Raw genomic sequence first — 9,814 nt, forward strand, 5'->3', positions numbered from 1 at the left:
TGAGTATCATAAAGATCATGGTCACGACACCGATAGTTGTTATGCATTAAAAGATCATCTTGAAGAATTGGTGCAAGACGGCCGTCTCACGCAACATGTCCGAAAGAACAATTCAACAAACACAGTAGCTCTACGACCAGAGTCACCTCCTCTTGGTGTAATTCATATGATATACAGCATGCCGACGTCACCCGAGGTGCATACAGTCCAGTTGCCATCTAGCCCCCATAGCCCAATAACGCCAGCGAAACGGCCCTACGACACTGGAAGGATCAGTTTCGATGACAGTGATTTAATTGGAGTGACGCACCCCCACATTGATCCCCTCATCATCGAACTACACATAAACAGATTCACCATTGAGCGTGTTCTCATTGACCAAGGCAGTACTTTAGAAATAATGTATTACAAAACTTTCATCAAACTTGGTTTTACCGACTTGGACCTGTCTCTGACTGATTACCCGTTATTCGGCTTCAATGTTAACTCGGAGTATCCTTTGGGCAAAATTACTTTACCAGTACGGGCCGACACCAGATCAGTAGACGTAGAATTTCTAGTTGTCAAGCTTCCTTCGTCGTATAATCTCATCATGGGCAGAACTTGGTTACATACGATGCAACCCGTGCCAATCACCTACCACCAACTACTTCGTTTTCTGACTGAATACGGTATCGAACAAATTCGCGGCTCTCAGAAACCAGCGCAGGCATGCTATCTTCTAGCTGCAAAGAGACCAAAAGAACTGGAAGTGCATTCGATTGAGGTACTGGATAGAGAGAGCCTCGAAGACATTGGGAGGATCCCAAGTGAAAAGGTAACTGAAGCCTTGCATCGGGTCGAAATTGACAGAAGTCTTGACAAGTTCTTCATGATCGGCGCTTTCTTGGATAAAGTTGAAAGATAGGAGTTGGTATCCTTCTTACTCGGCAATATTGATGTATTTGCATGGTCCTCATACCAGATGCCAGGAGTGGATCCATTAGTGGCCCAACACCACTTAAATGTTGATCCGAAATGTAAGCCAATTATTCAGAGAAGTCGTCGGTCAGCCGCGGAGCATACTTTGGTCATTGTTAAAGAAGTAGACCGGTTACTTGACGCTGGGGCGGTTCGCGAAGTAACCTATCCTACATGGTTGTCCAATACTGTGGTCGTAAAGAAGAAGAATGGCTCTTGGCGTGTCTGTGTGGATTTCACGGACTTGAACAAAGCTTGTCCCAATAATTGTTTTCCCCTGCCCAGAATAGACCAACTCGTAGATGCAACAGCACATCATCAACGCATGAGCTTCTTGGATGCCTACAGGGGCTACCATCAAATTGCCATACATCCGGAGGATAAAAAAAAAATGCATTCCTCACCCCAAGAGGAACCTATTGCTATAAGGTCATGCCTTTTAGGCTGAAGAATGCGGGGGCAACTTATCAAAGATTAGTGACTGCCATGTTCAAGGAACAACTTGGCCATACCATGGAAGTATACATCGACGATATGGTGGTCAAATCCAAGGAAAAGCACTCCCATCTAGCCGATTTGTCAGAAACATTCAGCATCCTTCGAAAGTACAAGATGAAATTGAACGCTTCTAAGTGTGCATTCGGCATCGGATCCGGAAAATTCCTTGGTTACATCGTTAACCACCGCGGAATCGAAGCCAATCTGAGGCAAATCATGGCAATTCTAGATCTTAGATCTCTTCAGTCAGTCAAAGAGGTTCAGAAGCTGATGGGAATGGCCGCCGCGCTCAATAGGTTTGTCAGTCGGTCCACGGATCACTGCCAACAATTCTTTCATTCACTTCGGCAAGGCAGAGCATTTGATTGGAACCCCGAGTGCCAGGCCGCTTTGGATGGCTTGAAGTCTTATCTCCGATCAGTACCACTCTTGGCCACACTTCTGTAGGCAATCCGCTCATTTTGTATCTGGCAGTATCTGACCGGGTGGTCAGCGCCGTACTGTTAAGGGAAGAACTTGGGGAGTAGCGACCAGTTTATTCTGTGAGCAAAGCTATGGCCGACGCCAAAACACATTACCTTCCATTAGAAAAGCTTATCCTTGCTCTCGTCATGGCTGCAAGAAAATTGATGCATTACTTTCAGGGGCATACCATTGGGGTACCAACGAAGTATCCTCTCCGGCCAGCGCTCCGCAGCGCAGAAGTATCGGGGCGCATTTCGAAATGGGCTCTTGAACTCGGCCAGTATGATATCCAGTTTCTACCCAGAACTTCCATCAAAGGGCAAGTGCTTGCCGATTTTTTAGCTGAATTCACCGGATCCCTCGCCGACTTTAAGTTTGATCAAGTGCAAACTAAACCCAACTGGAGAATGTATGTTGGTGACCTTTGGCAGATGTATTGTGACGAGTCATCCAACTAGCGTGGCAGTGGGGCTAGCGTAGTAATCATGTCCCCCAAAGGGGCAATAATCGAACAGGCCGTCAAACTGGGCTTTGACGCTTCGAACAATGAGGCTGAATACAAAGCACTGTTAACCGACTTACAAAATTCACTTCACCTCGGTACGCGACGTCTGCTTGTTTTCTGTGACTCAAAGCTAGTAATCAACCAATTGAAAAGGGAATATACAGCCAAAAATGACCGCATGGCAGCCTATATGAAAGCAGCAAATTCTTTGCTCGTGAAATTTGATCACCACGAACTGAATCAAATAACCTGGGATCAGAACACGCATGCAAGCACCCTTGCTTGCTTAGTCTCTGCCATCAACTCAGAAATTAAGTGGACAATCAAAGTAGGGTTCGTCCCAGAGCTGAGCATTGCCACTTCAAAATCAGTTCAAGTCAACATTATCAAACTGGGTCCAAGTTGGATGGACCCTATCGCCGTATTCCTATCTTCATAGCAGCTCTCGACGGATAAGAAGAAAGCACACACACTGCGAAACAAAGCCCTCCAATACTATTTGGATCTGCAGGTAAAGCTCTACAAAAAATCTCTCTCTGAGCCGTACTTAGAATGTGTTCACCCAGATAAAGTTGAGGAACTTCTGTCTGAAATACATGAAAGCATTTGTGGTGCCCATTCGGGCAGACTATCTCTAGCCCATCGAGCCATCACGTAGGGGTATTATTGGCCGACCATGCGAACCGATGCCGAGTGTTATGTCAAGAAATGTGAGCAGTGCCAAAAGTTTTCCCCTCTAACTCATCTGCCTGCCGAGGAGTTAAACTCAATCACTAGTCCTTGGTCATTCGCTCAATAGGGGCTTGATATCGTTGGATCGTTACCACGGGCACCAGGAAACAAGCGATTCCTAATTGTTGTGACGAATTATTTCACAAAATGGGTCGAAACGGAGGCACTAACAAATATTCGAGATTCCGACATTAAGCGTTTTGTATGGAAAAACATCATAACGAGATTCGGCATACCCCGAGCACTTGTTTCGGACAATGGTACCTAGTTTGATTGTGGTGTGTATCGAGAGTTATGCAACATTTATAGTATCTAGCCCTACTTTTCCTCACCGGCTTACCCCCAAAACAATGGTCAAGCGAAGGCCACCAGCAAGATTATTATGGATGGTATCAACAAAAGGCTGGAGAAAGCTAAAGGCAAATAGGTCGAAGAGTTGCCCAGCGTATTGTGGGCTCATCGCACTACTCCAAGGTGATCCACATGGGAAACGCCGTTTGCTCTGTGCTTTGGAACCCAGGCAATCATCCCCCTGGAGATCGGACTTCCAACCTTGAAATCAAAGGTTTTTGACATGGGCCGAAATGACATGATGTTGGCCTTAGACTTGACTCTAATTAAAGAACGCCGAGACCGTGCCCTTGTATCCATGGCACGGTACCAGCAATAGCTCGCTAAATCATATAATCAACGTGTTCAGCTACGCCGTTATACACCAGGAGAGTTGGTCCTCAAGAAAGTGCTTCCCGCTGCTAGGAACCCCGCTGACGAAAAATTGGGTCCCAACTGGGACAACCCCTACCAGATTAACTCAATCGCAGGGACAGGAGCATATCGGCTCAAAGACATGGATGGAAGAAGCTTGCCGCGTCTGTGGAATTCCACACATTTGCGCAAATTTTATTATTAAGTAAACTTGTATGGCACGACAGCTTGTTTTGATTTTACGCCGTGTACATATTTCTTTTTTTTAATATAATGTTCTCTCTCTTGCCCAGTGAGTTCTGGTTATGTCAAGACTCCGAATTCACAGCACCCTTCATGGAAATCACAATTGGCCAACACAAAAAAGCCTCCGAATTCAGAGCACCCTCCGTGAATGACACGTTTGGGCCGAATAAGCCTCCAATGAATTTGGAGCATCCTTCGTGGCAGTCGCGATTGGCTAACATAAAAAAGGCTCTGAATTCGGAGCGCCCTTCATGGCAATCACGATTGGCCAAACACAAAAAAGCCTCCGAATTCAGAGCGCCCTTCATGAATGACACGTTTAGGCCGAATAAGCCTCCGAATTCGGAGCGTCCTATGTGGCAATCACGATTGGCCAAACACAAAAAAGCCTCCGAATTCGGAGCGCCCATCATGAATGACACGTTTGGGCCGAATAAGCCTCCGAATTCGGAGCGCCCTTCATGGCAATCACGATTGGCCAAACACAAAAAGTCTTCAAATTCGGAGCGTCGTTCGTGAATGACAGGTTTGGGCCGAATAAGCCTCCGAATTCAGAGCGCCCTTTGTGGCAATCACGATTGGCCAAACATAAAAAAGCCTCCGAATTCAAAGCACCCATCGTGAATGACACGTTTGGGCCGAATAAGCCTCTGAATTCGGAGCACCCTTTGTGGCAATCGCGATTGGCCAACACAAAAAAGCCTCTGAATTCGAAACGCCCATCGTGAATGACATGTTTGGGCCGAATACGCCTCTAAATTCGGAGCACCCTTCGTGGTAATCGCGATTGGCCAACACAAAAAAAGCCTCCAAATATAGAGCGCCCTTCGTGAATGACACGTTTGAACCGAATAATCCTCCGAATTCAGAGCTTCTTTCGTGGATATTGTGATTAACGTAAAGTAGTAGACATAACTTAATCTACAAGCATTGACCAAAATAACATATCGACATTCAGAATAATATGTTTTATTCAATAGATCATGAGTACATGCTTTACATAAAAAATAAATAAATAAAATAAAATGTACATCAAAAATTATTCAGCTCCGCCCTTGTCATCAGTCTTCTCAGCTTCGAAAGCCTCGAATGGAAAAGTATAACTCTGATATAAGGGTGACACCGGATCAACGCCCGCAGCTTGAAGAGCCTTGATCCATCCATGCTTAAATCCCTGATTTTTGCATCGATGGACTTCCTCGGCTAGTTTTTCCTTCATATTCTCTATTCCAATTTTTCGGCCCTTATGGAAGCCTTTTTCATAGGACCTAGCCTCCGCATATTCTATTGCGAACATACTGGTCGTCTCTCAGTCGGCAATCGCATGATCCAGAATTCGGCGATTTACTCGCTTCGTGACAATCGGATTCGCTTGACTCACCGAATGAGTCTCAGAGGTGTTAGCTTTCTTCAACTCATTTTCGACCTTCTCCGCGCGAGCTTGCAAGCTCTGAATACAAGCATCCTTTTGCTCTATCTCTCTTCGTGCGGTACGAAGACGCATGCCGATTTCATAGGAGGCATACAAACCCTTCATAGCTCTATGAACGCCCTCCTGAAAAACTTCATAATCAGCCCGGCCGACCATAGACTGCTGAACTTCTGGCAAAAAAATCTGTCGAGCGAACTCGACTGTTACATTTGGGTCGCGGATGATGGAATCCGCTTCCGTCATCGGTTTGTTCCCAACAAAAACTGAAAAACTTAACGGGTAAGGTGTCGCACTGGTTTCACCTCTCAAGCGAGGGGAGTTACCTCGTTACTGTTTTTCCTTTCTGGGTGACCTACTTCAGTGACGTGGGAAATGGCGCTTCTCACGCTCCCTCTACCTCCTACTCCCCGTGCGCGTAGGCTCGCCACCTCAATTCATCTCTGCGTCCAGTTCTGCCAGTGTCCTACCTTCTCCTCTGTTGTTGAAGAATAGACTTCTTGCCATCCACAGTTGTCCACACTGCTCTTTTTCCTCTCCCAATTTGTTGGATTTGAACGCAACAATGGCACATCCGCACATGCAGCCCCCGCTCCATTTATTTATTACGGGGGCAGCACTCCTGAGGTAATCTCATTAATGCTCGCATTCAAGGCCTTGCGCCGATAAGTTCATGTGCCCCAGCCATTCCATGAACCACCGATATTTGGTGTTCCAGTTCATTCCTTAACTGGGGCAAGGGTAGATTCGTTAATCTTAGCGGCTAAAAATTCGTTAATCTAATTGGCCAAATTTCAAGGCCTTGCGCCGATAAGTTCTTGTGCCATTCCATGAACCACCAATATTCGCCATTCCAGTTCATTCCTTAACTGGGGCAAGGGCAGATTCGTTAATCTTAGCGGCTAAAGATTCATTAATCTAATCGACCAAATTTCAAGGCCTTGCGCCGATAAGTTCATGCGTCTCAGCCAATTCATGAACCACCGATATTCGGCGTTCCAATTCATTCCTTAACTAGGGCAATGGTAGATTCGTTAACCTTAGCGGCTAAGGATTCGTTAATCTAATCGACCAAATTTCAAGGCCTTGCGCCGATAATTTCATGTGCCTCAGCCAATTCATGAACCACCGGTATTCAGCGTTCCAGTTCATTCATTAGCTGGGGCAAGGGCATATTCATTAATTTATTTGGCTAAATTAAAAAGATACGCAGCTATGTAATCAACATCTATTTAATCGGATGTTTAATTTACTCATGATCTTACATTCTACTAGATTGTTAACTAGCACATGCAATAGACAGAAAAGCAAAAGAAATTTTCATTAATAAATTGAGTACAAAGTTGTCATTTTACACATGAAAATTACCCTACATTTAACTTCTAACCGGTGTAAATAAACAAAAATCTACTAACAAAAATCTACAAAAACTATGCATGGAAGATGCCTAACAAAAATCAAAATGTCACCCTAGTCAATCTTCAGGGTCAGACTTCAGCGGCTCAACGTCCACCTGCTCGTATGGAATCGGCTGCGCCAATGTCACATTAGCGGCAGTGAGGGCTTTGAGCCAGCCGTGTTTGAAGCCTCGATTCTCGAATTTGGGTACTTCTTCCACATAGTTCTCCAACGCGGCGTCCTTTCCAGCTTAGAACGCTTTGGAAATCTCAGAGTCGGCTATTTCCTTTGGCTTCTTCGACTCTTCCAAATTGGCTTCCAGTTTGGCAATCACCTCCTTGGCTAACTTGAGTACGTCTTCACGCGCATTTGTCCTCTCTTCGGCAGCAAACCTAAGCTGGTCAGAACTCTTCGCTTTTTCTGCCTCGGCGTCGGCTCTTGCACGCTCCTCCGCCACTCTTGCCACCTCTGACTCGGCCCTTTCAGAGGCCTCCATGGCCTTGCTCTTCTCATTTTCAACTTTGATTTTCAAAAAGTCGATCTATTCAATAGCATCATGTTGAAAAAAAGAGAAAGACTGCAGATAAGAAATTAGAGTTAAAAAATAATAATAATAATAATAAAAATAAAAATAAAAATAAAAAATCTATAGGCGGAAGACTGCAGATAAGGCTCAAGTCACGTACCAATATGGCTGATTAAGCAGCTAATGCTATTGACATCAAATCTGGCTCCGCCCAAAAAGCCGCTCTATCAACCGGCAGGGAAAATGAGGAAGCCATGCTCAAGGCCACAGCTAGATCTCTCAGAGCTGACGTATCGAACGCAATCGGCACGTTCTTTATCCTTGGTTGGACGATGAATGGCACAACCGAGTCTGAGTCCGACCCCTCCAAGCACGGCCGTTTATCGGTAAGTATTTCCTCAGGGTCGGCTTCGCACTCGGCGGGACGCTTTTCCCCCCTTTGCTCGGCCTCATGATCCAACTGTTCGTTTATTTGCTCCATCTCGGCCGTTTCAACCTGCTTTGTCTCGGTATCCGGCGAAGAAGACTCATCCACGATAATAGGGGGAGGTTCAGATCGGTTGGTCTCGGCGCTCCTCCGGGCGGCCATCCGTTTGGCATTTTTTCTCCGGGCTAGCTGTGTGAGCGACTCCCCAGCCATGTTCTCAAGGTACGCGCCGCGAAGGTCCCTAAGTCGGTAAAAATATCTTCAAAGGAGACGTCCCCTCAACCTGAAGTGGATAGAGGGTTGGATTGATTAAGGCCGGCTTCTTCAAAAGCCAAGTTCAGAGCCTCGTCAACTTCTTCGACTACCAAAGTGGACTGATTCGACTGTTCGAGGACTTCTTCAGATACTTGTTCTTCCGCCGGCTCCGAATCAGAAGCTTCAAAACCAATCTGCCTGAGGTTTCTGAAGTAGGGGAAGATAAGAGTCGTGAGCTGCTATTCACCCCTCGGAATCGGAATGTTGTCTGCGGCCGAAAAGGTTGCGTAAGTCGGCTCATATCTGAGAAGTATATGGGCCGCCCTCCCTTGCTTTTGGAGGTTTGAACGACCAAAGAACTGGAGTGCAGTTTGATTTCCTCAAGCACAGCGTCGTCGACCGAAACCAGAACTTTCTTCAAATCATTGCCTGCATAAATAAAACGATAAGTGCATGGAAGGAAAGCCAAGTAAATATATAGCAAATACATGTAAGAAACTATACGGCCACCTGGTTCACCTTTTCGTCTAGGCACAGGATCTAGGCGATCTTCACCCTCGCCGAATTCCCAGTTGCCTCGGACAACGACCATGACATCATCAACTCGCTTGCCAGAGCTGGCAAGCATAGTCATCAAATGATGGTCGGTGTCCTTAGCTCAGAGAAAGTAGCGCCCCTGCCGCCAGAAGAATTGGCCAAGGCATAGCAATGCCGAATGGCAGGGATACCAAGATTGATCCTAAGGCATCGGTTCAACTCTACAATTCCCATTATGATTTGGTAAAAATTTACATTAGGTTGGAAAGGGATTAGACCCCAGTGGCGAAGGACGGCCCTTAAAAATGGGTGAAGGGGGAAACAGAAACCGCCCTTAGAAATTGACAGGAGAGGAAAGATGATTATACTCTCATCAATCCTCTCCATGCTCTTTGCCATGAGTGACAGGTGGACGTCGTCAGGAATGGCAAAATGGCGTCGAAAACCAGAAACTCGATCCGCATAAAGAAAGGCTGTCAAATGTTTGGCCATCCTAGCTAGTTTAGGGAGTATGCTAAACTAAAAACAAACAAGGAAATGGGATTCGAAATGAGGGAGAAGAGAACTTACAAGAAGCAGAGAAGACAATGAGAAACGGGAGGAAGTTGCAGAGGTCGCGAAATGTAGGTGTTATACTGAAAGGTGAATCAGAAACTTTGAGTATTCAAAAAACATACATTCGAAAGGACAAAGTTTTAAATCGTATTAAATGAAGGAAGTGTACAAAAGGGCATGAAATTGTAATAATGACCAAAAAACGTATGCGTTCTGACACTTACGTTGGAATGAGGTTAATTGCTGAATTTTTGTTTTGACTTTTCAAGTTCGAAACCAAACACGCCGACTAACTGGTGTTAGTAGGATGTTTGGGGGGCAATTGTGGGAGCCGAATATCGGTAGATGCAAAATAGCCGAATAATCACTTAGAAAATCAGGATATATATTATATTCGGCTTCGTCCTATACGATCCCGAAACCGAATAGACTAATCGGCCATAGAACCAGTTGAACAAAAAGCCGAGTGTGAATTGGCATATAACAGAAGGGGACGAACGAACAATCACGCGATGAATTAAGAGTGGGCCCGACCTTGGGGCCCAAAAGAGAATATAAATAGAGGAACATCAACCA

Source organism: Camellia sinensis, unplaced genomic scaffold (assembly GCF_055761805.1).
Source record: "Camellia sinensis isolate YWXY unplaced genomic scaffold, ASM5576180v1 Unanchor11, whole genome shotgun sequence".
In the NCBI taxonomy this organism is placed as follows: domain Eukaryota; kingdom Viridiplantae; phylum Streptophyta; class Magnoliopsida; order Ericales; family Theaceae; genus Camellia; species Camellia sinensis.